This window comes from Ammospiza caudacuta, chromosome 4 (genome assembly GCF_027887145.1).
Source record: "Ammospiza caudacuta isolate bAmmCau1 chromosome 4, bAmmCau1.pri, whole genome shotgun sequence".
Lineage (NCBI taxonomy): Eukaryota > Metazoa > Chordata > Aves > Passeriformes > Passerellidae > Ammospiza > Ammospiza caudacuta.
Genome location: NC_080596.1, coordinates 48,659,164 through 48,675,956, shown reverse-complemented (window position 1 = coordinate 48,675,956; position 16,793 = coordinate 48,659,164). Strand labels below are relative to the sequence as shown.

General features: G+C 35.2%; 1 long non-coding RNA gene across 1 annotated transcript in view; it reads right to left on the bottom strand.

The window, feature by feature from the left end:
* Positions 1-207: 207 nt before the first annotated feature.
* Positions 208-16,793, bottom strand: part of LOC131557112 (uncharacterized) — a 37,356-nt gene continuing 20,770 nt past the window's right edge. The window contains exons 3-5 of the long non-coding RNA XR_009274684.1: positions 6,566-6,683; positions 5,956-6,014; positions 208-415 (exon numbers count right to left, since the gene is read on the bottom strand). This is a non-coding gene — a long non-coding RNA (uncharacterized LOC131557112). The remainder of the gene's footprint in view (positions 416-5,955; positions 6,015-6,565; positions 6,684-16,793) is intronic.

The window sequence follows — 16,793 nt, the reverse complement described above, 5'->3', positions numbered from 1 at the left end:
AAGAAGGTACACAGACCTTACCCTCTGCTTTCAAGGACTTCTGCTTTGAAGAGGACATGGGAGGGTAGAAGACCACTAGAACCTCTTTCAGACAAGGGGAGAAGAGCTATTTGAGCACATTTGAAAGAAAGAAATAATATCAAAATCAAGCTTTCCTTTGATGTCTTTGTAAATAATTTCATTTTATTATGTATTAGAATTATGACACTTTTTTTAACAGATAATGGAGTTAGACTAGGTCTTCCAAAACCAGAATTGTTGCATAGATTTAAAAGTGAAGTTCACACACTGACCGTAAAGCAATTTTCCACTTCAAGGAGCCATCACATTTCTTTTATTTAGGTCATATAAATTGTGTAATTGTCCTTCTCAGTCATGGATGGTCTTGCTTACACTACCTATTCAGCATTATTTCCTGTAAAATCAGCAAAATACTAATGGAAGATTGATTCCTTCAATCAGCTGATACAGCTTTGCAGTTTTAATACCACTTCTAAGAGAGCCTCATCAGTCAAAATAGTTTAATGATGCTAAAGTTAATACATTGAATTTTCTTTTTTTTTTCTGCTTGTTCACTTAGTATGCTCTCTGTTTACAAGGAATGATATGCAAAGATATGCTGTATCTGTATTTTATAATAAAATGTTGTAAGATTACATCAGTATTAAATACCATCTCCTAAGAAAATCAGGTGTCTGAATCATCCTTGGAAAACTGTTCCTATAGGAACAAAAATCCTAATAATTTTGTTTCTATTTTCCCAAGAGAATTCACATTCTGGGCACCTGACTATCCTGCCAATATGGTTCTCAACAATAGCTGAAGACAAATTCAGGGGAAAAAAACCTCAGCCTGACTTTATCAGCCAAAATCCACAGCTCAGGTAATAGCTTATGAACAGGAGTCCAGTGTGAATAAGGAAACAATTCTGTATCACAGAGCTTTTATATATTCTGATTGTGATTAGAGTAGGACATTTTTCAAAATGTCAGACAGTTTCTTATCAAAATGAGAATGACACAAGATGCACTCTGCCTTGTGTGACTTTGAGTCTCAGACTAAGTCCTTGAATTCAGTAAATTAAAAGTAAATTGTGCTGGATACATTTTGCAAGACTTATTCCATTCCTAAAATCTGTGTCTTATGTTGTCTTCAATGCTTTGAAGTAGTGAATTATTAGCAGAATTATTACATGCAGACAAAATGCATCTAAAATTAATCTCTCTCTTCTGCCTGGTCTTTTTAGTACTAATAATGTCTCTTAACCAATAAAAATATCCACACAAAATACAGAGAAAATTTTCCACCACAGAAGTTATGAAATTCCTGATTCAAATGATGAGTAATTATAGAATTCAGAGCCAGTGCTGACTATGGCATTTACAATGTTATCTTTAAATCTTCCTGGGTTCTTGACCAGCTCGCGCACTATCCCCTAAGAAAATTAATCATGTCAGGATGTCATATGTGACAAAGCACAGATTTTAGGGTTAATTTAAAGTAATCCAGAATGATGCAGTTAGAGGAGAAACACTAGATGTTACTCACGGATTGTGACATTTTTGTTAAACTTCTTCAGGCTGTGAACACATCAATGAACACATCAGACTCAAATACTCCTGTCCATTCAATAGTACCAGAGGTTGCAGTTTAATTACAATTACTTGCCACAGCTGTTTGATTTAAATTAGGCTACTGATACATATGGAGCAAGTATACTTTCAAAAGCTGCTAGTAAAACAAAGTAAATAAAATTTTAAGGTTCAATAAGAAATTATTCAGTTTAATATTACAGAAAGTCACAAAAATTTTTTAATACTGTAAGAAAATTAGAATTTACTGTCATACACTACTGTTCTCAGTAGATCTAAGAACCATTATTTTCAACCAAAAACTATGATAATAGAATTCAAGATGGAAATATTTAATTTTTTTCATTTTTTTCATATTACCTAAAAGCAGACAACATACACAAATGCTACTCTGAAAATTTAACTGCAAATCCATTAGCAGGTTTACTCCTACATTCACAGGATTTGGTCTGCCAAGCAATTACACAAACATGTAGATGCATACAGAATGGATTTTCAAGAGGACTTTAATTCAAAGCCCGTTAAAGCACCTAATTTCATATTTCACACATGCATTCTCCTTGGGAGCAAGACAACACAGAATAATAGATTAAGAAGATCAAAGACAGATTTATAAAGATAATTTCCTTTAAATTTCCTGTGTGACTCTCATGACTAAAAAAAGCTTACACCAGTGTATTTCACCTTAGCAATATTGTTCATGCACTCAGACACAGCCCTCCCTCCCTGAGATGCTGAGTAATGTGCATTTCCATCAGACATTTCCTTTCATTACGTCCCTTTTGTCTACACTCAACACTTGTTATTCAGCTATTTGTGCAAAGGGTCTCTGCTAGCAAAGGGGATTAAAATTACTATCTAATCAGGCAAAAGATATTCAAAGCTAGTTTAAGTAAATGTCAAAGTTCAAAGCACCGTAAAGCAAAATAGTTACACTATTGTTACCTGCTAAAGAATTCCTAATTATTCCCAGTAATAATGAAACTTCAGAGGCAGCAGAGAGCAGAATCCAACTTGATAAGAAAGAAATTATTTAATAAGTGCATCACTCAAATTAATTAATTAATAATCTATGTCTAATCCACTGCATTAATGACTTACGAAAATTCAGTTTGTGAGGCTCTAAAGAAAGCCAGTTTTCATTTTACAGAGATATTTGCCAAACTAAAAGCTTTATAAGGATTGTGGAAATGGCCTCAATAGATCAGAAATATCATTGTCCCATTTAAGTGTTATTTAAATTCGTTATTATTCATTTAATTTCTAATCTTTACTATTGATTAGCATATAAAAGGGCTGTAAAATTTGGAGGATGACATCAAAATTCCACAAATAGTCCATAAAGAGATCTTAATTTCACATTTTGCACCAGTGTTCAGTTCTGGTCCTGGGGGACACTTATTCATAAATATAATCTTACAAAATGGAAAAAATTACTTTGTCCACCAAGTCCGTCCCTTTTGGTTTTCTTATCTTAGCTCTCCTGCTTTCATACAACAGTCATTTATCATTTCTTTGTTTGAAACTTATCTAGCACTTGGCCTAACTTTCTGCATTCAACATAACAGCTTGATATTTTGTAAAAAATGGGGTTTGTTCATTGTATAACACTGTTTAAATTAAACTTTCTATTCTTCAAAAAGTCATGTATTTTGTATTACAACTTACTGTGACCTTGCCTCTGTGAACAACTTAGCTGATGTGGTTGTTTCTTTTGTTGTATAAGGAGCAGTTGCTTGAAAGAGACAACTGCTTCTCCTTTTAAACAATTAAAGGATAATAGGGCCATCACAGTTCAAAATAACAATCTTATGTACCTGAACATGAGAAAATGTTGATTGTTCATGTTTTCATGTTCATTCAAGAACATGAAAATCACCTAGTCAAGGCCCCAGCATGCACAGAAAATTCATAAAACATTTTAAATGTGGAAAGGCCAATGGACATCCAAAGCAAATCTTTTTCAAACAGATATTATAACTGTGCATTACCTCAAGGGAGCTCTCTCCTGTAATCTTTAATTAGCAACATATGACAGAAAATGACATGACAAGAAAAATTAGATTGAAATGCAACACTATCTATTCCCTATAAGTGAGACTAATGCTACTTTAATATTTATATTGCTTTGAATTTCATGCAGCACTAGGAAATTTCAAGGACAATATAGCATTGGTTTCCTCACTCCCACTCTGATTTCCCTGCCTACTCATCCAGCATAGCCAGTTATTACAGTCACTGACAGTGGGACAGGAATAAAACAAGTTCCATCTGTCATATATTCAAAAGCTGCCCTCAGAGCACCAAAGAGGAAACAGGTTTTTAATATCCATTTATACCATTCAACAGGCAGGTTTGAAAATCTTTTCAGTCCACTTAGGTCAAGGTCTCGGGGTACACATGTGACTTGTATAACTGAAACAAACCATTTCAGAACTTTTTAATACATTTCATGTTATTCTTTACAGGATATGATGCATTAATATTTGGTTCCTAGCCCAAGCGGTTAAAGACTTCGCCTTTAAAAAAAAAAAACACAAAAAACCAAAACAACCAAAACACAGAAACCATTATGTTATTCCACATTAAAAATATCACATATTTTTAGTATTTTTCTCTCTAATTGATATGAGTAACTAATTAATTATCCTCAAATAGATTAAACATGAAAACAATTCAAAGAACCAGCAAATTATTACGTATATTTCTGCACTGAAATTTTAACTTATGTCACTGTCAACTAAGATAAAATTCATTTGTACGTCTAATCACTCTGTACAATATTTGTAATGACGTATACTACCCTTGACAGCATTATTCCTCTCATAGAATGGGACCCATTTATGAGGCATAATCTCGAGCATCTAAATAAAATGTATTGAAACCATTTGGCTATCTTTTTTATTCCATTTTGACCACACTACATATATTTACAGAGATAAACATCCACCTCAAACAGAAACTGAGTACAGATTTGAAAGATGTAATGGAAATAGACTGCAATCGACAACCTCTCCCTTTATGGTTTTGTAGTTGTTAAAAATCATATCATATATGTTATCCAAGCTTCCACTGTGAGTTTAAAAGCTGAAAACAATAAGGCTCATTCAGTTGAATATCACAGCTGTAGAGACAAGGACATCTATGCTCCAAACAACCAACTATGGCATTTAAAATTAATTTATTTCATAAATTTTGCATGACAGATAATTTTCAAACAGATTAAATCTTTTATGTGTTTATCTTTCTGTGATAAAAGATATCTTTTGGCAACAGTAATTTCTGGCATCAATGGCAGCAAGCACTGAAAAAAGTCAGGAGCATTCTGTTGTTCTAATTTATACTACTATCTTTAAAATTATATTATTTTAATTTTATTTATTAAATTTTAATTATTTAATTTAAATTATTTTAATTGTATTGTGTGGATGTTTTTATTGGTTAAGAGACATTATTAGTGCTAAAAAGACCAGGCAGAAGAGAGAGATTAAATTTAGATGCATTTTCCCTGCACATAATAACGCATGACTTGTTTTCCTTCCACTCCCACTTTTTGACAGGTTCTTAGTTCAGAATGAGATACAACAAAGTGAAGAGGAAACAGATTTTCATATGTGAACTTCATCAAATAATTCAGAAGATAAAGAATTCACGATTGGCAATCAGTTTGGGGTTGTTTCAGGTATTTTGCCTCAGAGCCTTGCAGGACAGAAGACTCAGCCATTCTTTCAGCAATGAGAATGGCAACAAACCATAGTGCCTGCCAGAAGGGCACTTTGAAGAGGGGGAGTGGGGTGAAACCAGCACACCTATTGGCCATCAAGGCAGAAGCATCACTTGTGCTAGTGTGTACTGAGAGCAAGAATTATTTATTTAACTGGTCATATTCATAAGCCAACCCCAAGAGAAATAAGTTTTTGAACCGATATTAAACCTGACAGCTGCCAAAACTCCAAGAATTGTACTGCTCTTCTAACATGAAAAGTTAAGACTCTGGATTGTACCTGAAATTTAAATAAGAGTGGGGTCTGAAAAGAGACCCTTTTATTTGTCAGATATGAGGAATTATTAACTTCTCTGACAGAATCCTGAGACAGCAAAGCAAATATACACAATGCATGTGTTTTCCCACCTACACTGCAACATGCTCGTGACATCTACAGCTCTAAAATTTCTAAGGCAGCATATTATCACCCCTCTCACATACACCCCTCCTTGAATAAAATTTTTAATTAAGTAAACTTGTTCTTCCTATCTTTCAAGAGCTAATTCATGCATTAACCATAAGAACATTAAATTATACATGAATGGATATTTATATCCTTTAAGAAAAACATCAAATATAAAAAAAAATCAAATGTACCTGTGTAATTTATCTCTTGGTACCAGCAGAAAAGTAATTTTTCATACAATAGCCTTTCCCTGTTTGAAAGAAATTTTTCTCTTAATATACTAGAATGCCAGTAGATTCTTTAGTAGATGTAATTCAAAGTACTTAAATATAGTTCAATAATGCCACACAATTATGTGACAATGCAAACTTTCACACATTTGATAATCAAAGTTTAATCCTATGGTACTCTGATCTACAAATATTTCTTGGAACTGCTGATAGTTTCCAAGATTGGTTTGTTAAAAATATAAGAATTTTCACTTCAAAATAAACTTTATTTCTTCATAGAATCATTAACTTTGGAAAAGACTCCTAATCTCATCAAGTCCATCCTTTGACTGAACACAACCAAGTCAACTAAACCATAGCACTATATATCAGGGTCAAAGAGGTCTTGAGTTTATTGTGGAGCAGATAGAAGAAATGGTTCCTTTTATTTTGTCCATTAGAAAAATCCATTAGAGAAATATAAGGTTTGTAAAAGCCCCTTCCTCTTATCTACTCCTAAACTGTGGATATTGTTCTTGAGGAACACAGTTCCCCTAAGGCTGCCACAGTTCCTGAAGAAAAAAATCTGTACCTGACCCAGCTGAAGATTATCCCCAGGAAACACCTGAACAGCCCGAAAGGAGAAACATCCAGAGGAGAGAGTGAGGGGGGCAGAGGAACACCCATGCAGGTGGCTCACAAACCCCGTCCTGCCAAGAAAAATGGTTGTAGCTTTTCAAAACAGCAGAGAATTTACAACACATCCGGTTTCATTTTAAACCAGATTTTAGTAATCAAACCTACCCTATAGGCATCCAGGTATCACTTCAACTCCATCTAACATCTTATGTGAGCCAGCACAATGCACTGCTTTCAGATACAGAATACAACTCAGTGGTAGATTCCCACCAGTCTCCTTAAACTCACCTGTGAAAGTTTAGATCATTCATTGCAAGCTTAAGGTTTCCAAAGTGAAACAAGTCTGGAAAGAATTGTTAAAAATTCATTTTCCCTGGGAAAATTGAAACAGGAAAAAGTGGGAGTGATAGGAAATGAAGTAATTTTGCAGAAAGAAAATACCCTCCAAAATGCAACCTCACAAGACAAGTACAGAAAGTGCTGAACACTATTCAGCTAAGACAAAAAAAGGACTGTAAAGTAACCAATACAAAAATCTATCCTCTAGCAGCCCTTTTTAGCTCTTTATGTGAAAAATGGTACCGTATCCCATTTAAAGAGGGGAAGAAAAATTAAAGTGCAAACTACTTCTAAAAGCTACAGTTAGGGAAGACAGAAATCAGAACTGACTGTTGATCAGAAACAAAACATCTACTGCTACTATCATTCACATTAATTTGGAGTCTGCATTTTTAATTCTTAGCAATTTTTAACCTTTTTTTCTCCTCTTTCTGCTATTGTAAACTTAATAAAAGATGGAAGAGCTAAAGAGAATTAATTTTCTTTGAATTACATTCAGCTGAGAAGTCACAGTGTCAGATTTTCACCTCTTGCAAGATATTTACCTTCCTGATGTTTAGGGGCTTTTTTTCATATTCTGGGTTCGTTTTTCCCCTCTCTCTCAAGGGAAGTCTAGGAAACCCTCATTGCACTGACTATTTAAAGTAGAAAGCTTTTTTGATAACTGTTGTTAAACACCTTTGTGCTATGCTCTACATGAAATTTGAGTTATGTTTTTGTTTCATTCTTTTCCTACACTTCTAAAGTCTTCTTGAGGGGAATTCATTCCTACCAGGAATGAAGGTCATAGATGCTTGCAGAAAGCACTCATGCCTGTTTCCAAATTATAAAGCCTCAAGCTTCAATACTTTTACAGTATTGTCCTCTGATAGACTGAAGGAGAAATTGAAAAAGCAGTTGAAATACTTTGTTCAGGAAAACTTCATTCACTTCCTACTGGTATTTGGCCTAACTTCAATCAAAGTGCAAGGCAAAGGCCATTACATTTTAAAACTGATCAGTCATTTTGGTCAGTTCATTGAAGATTTTGAGAGCATTTATGTGTTTCACATTCTCAGAAAATGCTGAGAACCTTGTCAGACCTGGTTCATATGAGGGCATTCAAACTGGACAAAACAGGGTAAATAAAACTCTTCCTAAGACAACATTATCATTTATGTTTCTCCACCAGTGCCTTCATTGCACACAGTCACAAAACTGCATCAGATAAAACCGACTTTATTATTGCACATCAGCAAAAAAGGAAGAAAAGAAATAAAGTACATCATATATTGTGCATTTGCCACCAATTTCAGTCTCAGCAGGAACAATTTCTCTTGGCATTCAGAAAGCATTAACTATGCTACAGAACTACAAGAAGAGATCCAAAATTAACTGTATTCAAGTTCATTTTGATGGTTTGTCAGCCAGGTGAGTGATGTAACCAGGTTATTATGGTCACTCTCATATGCTTTCAATCTGCTCTAAAAATATTTTTTTGTTTTAAATGAAAAAGCATTAGTTGTAGAGACAAGCAAAACCACTAATTCTCAAGGTGACTATTTTCTTAGACACTGCCTCTTGCCCCCAACCCAAAAAAGCCAAAAACCTCCAGGAGCCATCCTCAGAGAGCTTGCTATCTCACTGAGAACACCATCCAAAAACAGGCTAAGGCTACTGGAAACTGGTCAGTCATTCTCCATTCCCTGGCCAAAGGGGGAATGTTAAACCATAGCACAGGCAGTAACAGCACAGCACTGCACAACAAACTAAGCCTGTAAAATAAAGCCTTGCTCCCACTTGTTAGCGGAAAAAACACCCTGGCTACAGAAAACTCCTGATAAAGATACCAGCTGCTCTGTAAAATAAATCATTCAGAGCATTTCCAGCAAAGAGTTACCTGAAGTTTATGATTGTGGCCTCCTCTATGCTGACTCCAGTTTTACTTTTCTTCCTTCTGCTGAGACAGCTGTGCTAACAAGTGCTGACAAGAACTTTTATGTCATGGTTTGCATATTCCTCATAATCAAGGTCACACAGACAAATGTAACATGGTGGTGTCTGGCACCTGAATGCTGCAAACACCTCCTGCAGGCTGTAAAAGGAACATCTATTTTATACTTATTTAATATTTTACACTTTAGTAAATGTCTATGTTATATTTGGCTACTATTTTACATTACTGATTTGGCTAATAAACATTTAACTTATCTAATACTGAGTTTCTTTATTTGTTCCCTTTGCTGGATATGCTTGGAGGACATAACTCACCTCTCAGAAAATATTGAATAGCCATGAGAAAAAAATTCCATTATTTCAAAAATACAAACCCTTTTACTAAAAATTTAGAGGAAATTTGCAGCTTTCACTGTGTTACCATTCAACTGAGGCTTATTTACATGTAGCATTTTTTGCTTCTGATTTTGACTGATCTGAAGATATATGTACAGAACTCAACAGTACAAAGAAAACACAGCAGAAGAAACCTAGTTTCCCCACTGCTGTCCTGTAAGATAGACATTTAAATGAACAATTACTCAGGTTTTTGGTGTAATCTGTAGTAGGAATATAGAACATTCACTCCTAAACACATTATAATAAAGGGTAATAAATTTAACTCCTGTTTTATATTCAAACTGTGTGGAAATTTGAGAACAAAAAAAAAATCATAGTCAGAAATAGGTATATTCATTTTCATTTACTGACTGAAGTTCCATAGACATTCTCATTTCAATACAAACCTAACACCATTCTTCAGTTTATATACCCTGGCCTGTGTAAGGATATACTCAGTTTTTTTTTTCTGTAATCAGAACACTTCTCTAACTTCATAGGATATCCTTTCAGTATGCATTTCAATTTTTTAATTTGTACATTATTTTACTTTTATCGGACTCTGTCATTCTTGACTTAAAAATCAGTTAAATGGCAAGAGTTCATTCCTGTGGTCATGTCACTCCCATGGAAGAGTCACAAAAATAGTAAGTCATTTACCAAAAATCTATCCTCCTTTCTCTTTGAACTCATGTTCTATCAGTCAGACATTGTATTGATTAGTTACAAAGAATCATTAATTATTAAGTAACAAGACATTTCAGGTGTTCAATTAGCCACCAGATGGAGGCCACATAGTCTCAAAATGCAGTAGAGACATATGGCCATTAAACATGAAAAATGAGTACAATTTTTGTAAAGTGGCTACAGAATACAACCTGTAAATCAAACCAAGCTCCATATGTGACTGGACTTCCATAGGATTTAAATTAAACTCACCATATGCTTTTAACCTGCAAAAAAACAGTCTGTGGTTTCATCTGTATGAATCTCCCCTACCAATAAAACTCCAGCTGACATTGTTTTGCAATATAAGGTTTTTTAGAAAACACACACAGGTAATAAAAATTCTGCCTCACCAATCTTAGAATGGTTTTACTCCATTTTGGACACAGTTTTTTTCAGTAAACAGCCAGTGTTTGCCTTATTGGTATGGGTCTTTTTAAAAGAAAAAAATTTCAATACTTAGACAAGATCCAAGTCCCAGTGTTTCCATAAGGCAATATAAAACACTTTGCGCAGATTCACAACAAAGTGCAGGTACTCAGTATTCTCCCAGACAGTATAGAAAGTGGGACAAGCAGGAAAAAATGTCTTCCTATTCATTGGAAATCTAACCAAAACCTGGGACTACAATTCAAGAAAATTTGAGCCAAAGCTAGCTAGACTTTTTTTGCAACATAAACATATTACCCCAGGAATAATGGGGTAAAGCTACAAGAAAAGACAAGTTAGAAGACCAGGCTTGCCATCACTGCTGGAGGGATGAAAATGACTGGGAATGACAGCAGCCAGCAGAGAGGATTAAAAGCTCCCTGGGAAATGATCACTGATCTCCTTTCCCTCCTCCCAGAGGCAGCAGCGATGGGCAGCTTGGCTCTCCTGGACCTGGTGTGGGGAAGAGGCTCTTTGCTGCAGGCAGCAGCTGCTCCCCAGCATCCTGCACGTGTTGAGTCAAGACCTCTCCTGGCTCTCTCTTGGCCAGCCCCAGCTGCTCCACTCAGCACTCTCAGACACCTTGAGCAAGCAAGGGTGAAGAAAAGGTTAAACAGTACCCTCTGTTGCCTGGCTTTACATTCCCTGCTTTAAGAAATAAAGCTAAGACTGAGCACAGAAATACCTTGTTTGGTGTGATAAAAGAAGCAGCAAAACAAGCAAGGTCTGCACCACAGTTTGAACCACAGTTCGGTTACTGAAAATTCAATTCCTTGTAGACAGATCTGGCTGAGCAATCCTAGGCCAGAGCTAGCTCATATTTCAACACTATTTCTTTCACTTTTCATAGTGCAGAGCAGCTGGACACCAAAATCAGAGAGGGAGAAAAGAAAAGTCTCATGACCACATCCTATCTTTTGTTTCTCATACACAGTCCTCTGAGATGTTATACACAAGGGGCACTGTGAAATTAATTCTGAGTTTATCTGCAAAGAGAGAAGTTTTTTTTTTCCCCAAAGGAACTTTAAATGTCTCTTTTTCTACTAAGCACTCTGCAATATTCTTTTCCATTGCTATGAACGCAAAAAAAATTGTTGCTTTTGTCCAGTTTGTGTAATCTCACAACTAAATAATTCAATTTAAAACTGACAAAAAGGATTTATCCTTCTTATATTTAGAAAATTTATACAATTTTCACTTCATTTTATGCTTTGTCTCTGGCCCCTAACTCCTGCTGTGAAAGTGAGTACTCCTGTTTTATAATTTTTATGCTCCTGTAAAAATACTATTAGAGCACAAAGAAGTTGGAGAGGAAAACGTAAGTTTTATTGACATTTAATCATAAAAATGGACAAAATTAAAAAATAAAGTCCCCCTGGCAAAGTATGTATACAGTTATTTGTTACAGTTTAGGGAAAAAATCCAGTATAAATTTGATAGAAAATAAAGATTTGTCATCAGTCTACAATTGAAGTTCCCATTAGAGCCTTAAATTACACACACCCACAGTTAAAAGCCAGTAATACCATCTCATTGCAAGGACACACGACCTTATTGTGGAGCAGGAAAGCAAACTGGGGTCTCACATATCCCAGCCATACTTGGCCAAGATACAGATGTCTGTCTCTCAGAAGAGAGGTGATCAGTGGCTGGTGGATCAAGCACATCACTGCAGAACCACTTCTCCTTCTCTGTTACCTGTCCACTCACCCACAGGGCTGGATTGTTAGACAGCCCTTTAGAAGTGCATTACGCAGTTGGTGGAAGTTATGGAATAGTGGAGACATGAAGTAGCAGTCCCTCTTCAGACCACATAGTTCTATGTGCTGTGCATTGTTTAGGCTACAGGAAGCAATTGCATGTGTATTTAAAATAGATGCATATCTTTCCCTTTTCTTCTTAATTCATATCTCTCCACATACTGTTATCATGATTGTGACTTTAAACAGATTTTACAGCCAAATAACATTAAAGTGTGGCAATTAGTGCCTTTTAACACTCACAGTCTGATTTGTGAAACAGGATTTTAAGTAATAAGCCATCTGTTGCTCTCAATTTTAATTGTTGTAATAATTATGTATTTTAATTGTGATCTTAATTTAGATCACTATTTATCACCAGGAAATAAAAGGCACTATTTGTTTTCATCAATTTACTGAGCTACACTTCATATTTTAATCTATTCTGGTACAGAAACAAATACCAGTTCCTGATGAAATAAAAGCATACTTTTGTACTTGAATAAGCCTGCCCATGACAGCAGCAAAGCAAAATTATGTCAATAAACCAAATTCATCTTGAAGCCTCCATCTCTAGAAAGCACTACTCAAATATTTGTGTCAAGCAACTGCTAAGCTTGCTAAGACATATATAACAAATAACCCATAACATACAACCAAAATGATCTATAAACATTATAGACTCCTTGCTATGCCAGAATCTATACTAAGCTGACTAATGTCCAGAGAATTACTCCCAGGTTAAGAAAATACTTTGACATAAAGAAAAAAGAGGGAGTTTTTCTGTACCTTCTATGTTTCCAGCTAATGGGAGTAAATCAGAGGAAACACAGGATCACAAATGGAGAGGTTCCTCAGGAACGTGCCCTGCAATCTCTGCTGTTTGAAAAATGACACAGTCTGGTCTGTTTGGTGATGATCCCCTTGCAAGGAGCCCAGCCCAAAGTGATCTGAAATTAGACAAAGCCCTAAGCCTAAGAATCAGATCACAATAACCTGTGCACAGTTTCGGAGAAAAACATTATTCTAAGACCTGAGTCAGGATATCTACTAAAACAGGCAGTTTTAAGGGTAAAATATTGCTTCAAACCTCCTCTTAAAATTTATAAAATTTAATGTATCCCAGTAGGAGACTGTATTGGTTTGGAAACATACTTTAAACTAAATAACTATATATCTGCTTACAACAAAGCTTCTATACCATTGTTCCTATAATGCCACAACAGAAACATGAGCATAAGAGCATAATATCTTATACACTCCAAAACCATTTATCTATTTAGGAGTGTCTTAATTGCATGCCAGTATCAAAGATACATATGTTGTTTTTAGAAAGTCTACTTTTTATTGAAACTCTGAAATCCTGAGATAAAGTTTATCAAAACTAAGAAGCATTTGACTTTCTTTTCAGGCCAACAAAAAATTTAAAAGTATTCAGCCAACAAACTGAAATGAGAATGACAGCATGAACCCTAATGCAATCTAAAACAGACGCTGTCTGAAGTCTGAGTGAAGAAATAGATAGGCTTTAGCTTTTTCCAGATTTATATTCTCAGTGTTTCCCTTCATAAGCATAGCATACAGTGCTCACCAATCTATCCATAAGTAGCAAAATCAGTTTTCCGTAAAACAAATATTTTCCATATGAAAATCAGAAGATAATGAAAATACTTAATTTCATAAATAAATTAAATATCCCTATGAGAACTACTGCAGATAAAAGATTGTGTTCAAACAGATGACCAGATTCAAATAAAAAAGCTGTTCAGTTCTTTTTTTTCAGCTAGATAATAGATCTCAGCTAAAATACACCTCATGCTTCTGCAAAACTCTGCAAATTATTTCCACTGAGAAAGATTTTCCTATTTGATCATGTGAAATACCCTAAGCCAATAAAAAAAAAAACCACAAAAACCACTAAGCAACTTTCACATAAATTGCCAGATTTACCTTTCAAGCTGAACTCTAGTTTCACCATTAAAAGTTATAATTTACTCATGCTGAGAGATATTTGAGACAAGCATAGGAAAGCTCAGAAGGGTTCTGAGTTACCACTCTGTGGTAACCATTGGTAAACACTAAGTTTGAATGGCATCTCCACAGGCTCAAGCTTAAAATACAGCCTGAGCAGCAGCATTACAGGCAATGGGCAGTGGGGAGTGAGCAAATCAAGCCATGAGAGGAGTTGGGTTGAGGTTATTTTTCCCCTTCTGATCTTTTTAACAAGGCTAAATCAGTCAAAGTTCAAAAACAAAGCAGGGGTGATTTATGAATATCTCTGTGCAATTGAATGTTTGGAATAAATAAAATAATTGTTAACTTGTTTATTTGTTTGTTTTATACATATTCAGAGACAAAATAAACAAGGTACCATTTTGTTTATTTATTTTAGCCTTATTGAACTGAAGAGAAATGAAGTGATAGTAATTTTTGGTTCCTCATTTGTTAAGTCCTTTCTACGGGATTTTGACTGGTGCAGTGGTGGAGTGTCTATGTTAAAGAACAGAGGAAAACACACAAAATTCACACTTGTCCCTGCCCTCAAGATTTAACTAAAATTTAATTACTATATAGTCTATATGCGTCTTTTTTAACAGTATTTTTAGCTACGTCTTTTAATTATTTTTTTTTTTCAGACAAGTACACAATCCAGGGGGAGAAGGGATTGGGGTGGGGAAGGAGGTGAGGGGAAGGATCTTCTTATGCCTAAGATTATTTTTTTAAAAGTACCAAATCCCAACAACAGTCTAACCCCAATTTTGAGGCAAAATAATACCAAAGCAAAGCAAGAAATCAAGAACCCCAAAAACAAAACAGAACAAAAAAAAAAAAATCAACACTACAGCCTGGCAGTGGAATACAATTATAAACTTGAACCTGACAAAGATTAAAACAAGCATTAAATTCTTCACAATCACAGCTTTACTACTCATGTTCTCACCATTTCTTTTATAGCAGTGTTTTACACATTAACATGCCCCACCTGGCAGGCTGACACATCCAGTTTTTATACTACCCCTGAGCTCCAGACTAAAGAGACCAGGAGGCAGCAGCTATAAACTTTGCATTGCAGTGACTGAAATCAAATTGTGGCAAGTTGGTTCTTCTGCAAGTACTGAAGCCACACATTAGAGCTACCTTTGTGATGCTTGTGAGAAGTTTTAATGAGAGGCCAGTTAAGTAATAAGACAGAAACATCTTTATTTTAAAAAACACTCTTGCAATGATTCAATAAGAGTCAGTGTAGAATCTCATTGCTTTACAGTGTAACTCTTTTTAAGGACCAAATGCTCTCTACTTTACCCACATGATAAACACTGCACAGTAACCATTTCCTTTTTTCTGGTTACAAATCTTAAGGAGAGATACTCATCCCTTTGGTAATACACTCCTGAAAAGAAAGGAGTGTTAGTGAGTTTGGCAGAGCAGCATGGGCAATGCTGCCACTACAAGATAAAAACCATTCATTTAATTGCTATCCCACTTACAGCATCCTAGTCCTGCACAGAGAGGAGCAGCCACATGTCCATCCCCACTGCACTCCCTAAGCACCACGTGCCTGCTGAGTTCAACACCAGAAGGAAGATTGAATGTTAGTGCTTGGCAGCATCAGAGAACAGAACATTTCCTGTTTTCCCCCAAACACAGGCAGGAAATTAGATGTGCACTAGTTTCCACAGGGCTTGTGGCAAAAGCAAAGGTGCCTGACAATGTTTTCTCCATCAACACATTAAGAGCCAGATCGATATGGCAGAATTGTTACTGATTTAGGAAAGGGGAGTTTAAAAAATATCTACACAAAGTTGTCACTGTTTCAGCCACTTCTGCTGCAAACAAGATTTACTTCCATGAACTCTTTTTCTCTTAAATCTCTCCTTAGTGTTTCATATGAAGGAATATTCAGTTCTAGGCATGTATGCATTTAGAAAGTCTTGCCAAACAAACACTGAATCTTTTGATGGTCCTCAAAGCAAAACTGCTTCTCTTGGGAAAATGTTGAAGCATTGGAAAAAGTCAGGAATATATTCACTTTGATGACAGATGAAATGTAAAAAATACTTCAGAATTAGGAGGTGTTGCAAACAACACAACTTTCACAATACCAAAATAAAAAACCTCAACCAGCAGCAGTTGCACACATAACAGATTTTATCTTTTTTCTTCTCACTTGGTGTCTACAATAAATAGGTTAACTTTAACAAATTTTGCATTCTGGAGACACAACACTAAAACTATCCACTTCAGAGTTCATAGATTTACAATAATGATATAATAAAAATTATATCTTAGGATTTCATAGTGCTAAACTTATATCAAACTTTTCTTTACTAGGCACTTCTTTTCCTGGCTAGATTTTTATGAATGACTGGATGTTGAATATATTTCTGTACTTATTTAGTGATAAAGTGGCTAGTGTGCTTATTAAATATATAATATTTAGTGTATAAAAATTATAAAGCAAAAGCATTTGTCCATATTGAAGAAGTAGAAGCATAGAATCAGTTAGGTTGGAAAAGACCTTGAAGATAATTGAGTCCAACCATTAATGTAACACTGCCATCTTCACCACCAAACCATGTCCCCAAGTGTGATTTACACAGTGTGTGAATTCCTGCAAGAATGGTGACAAAAACA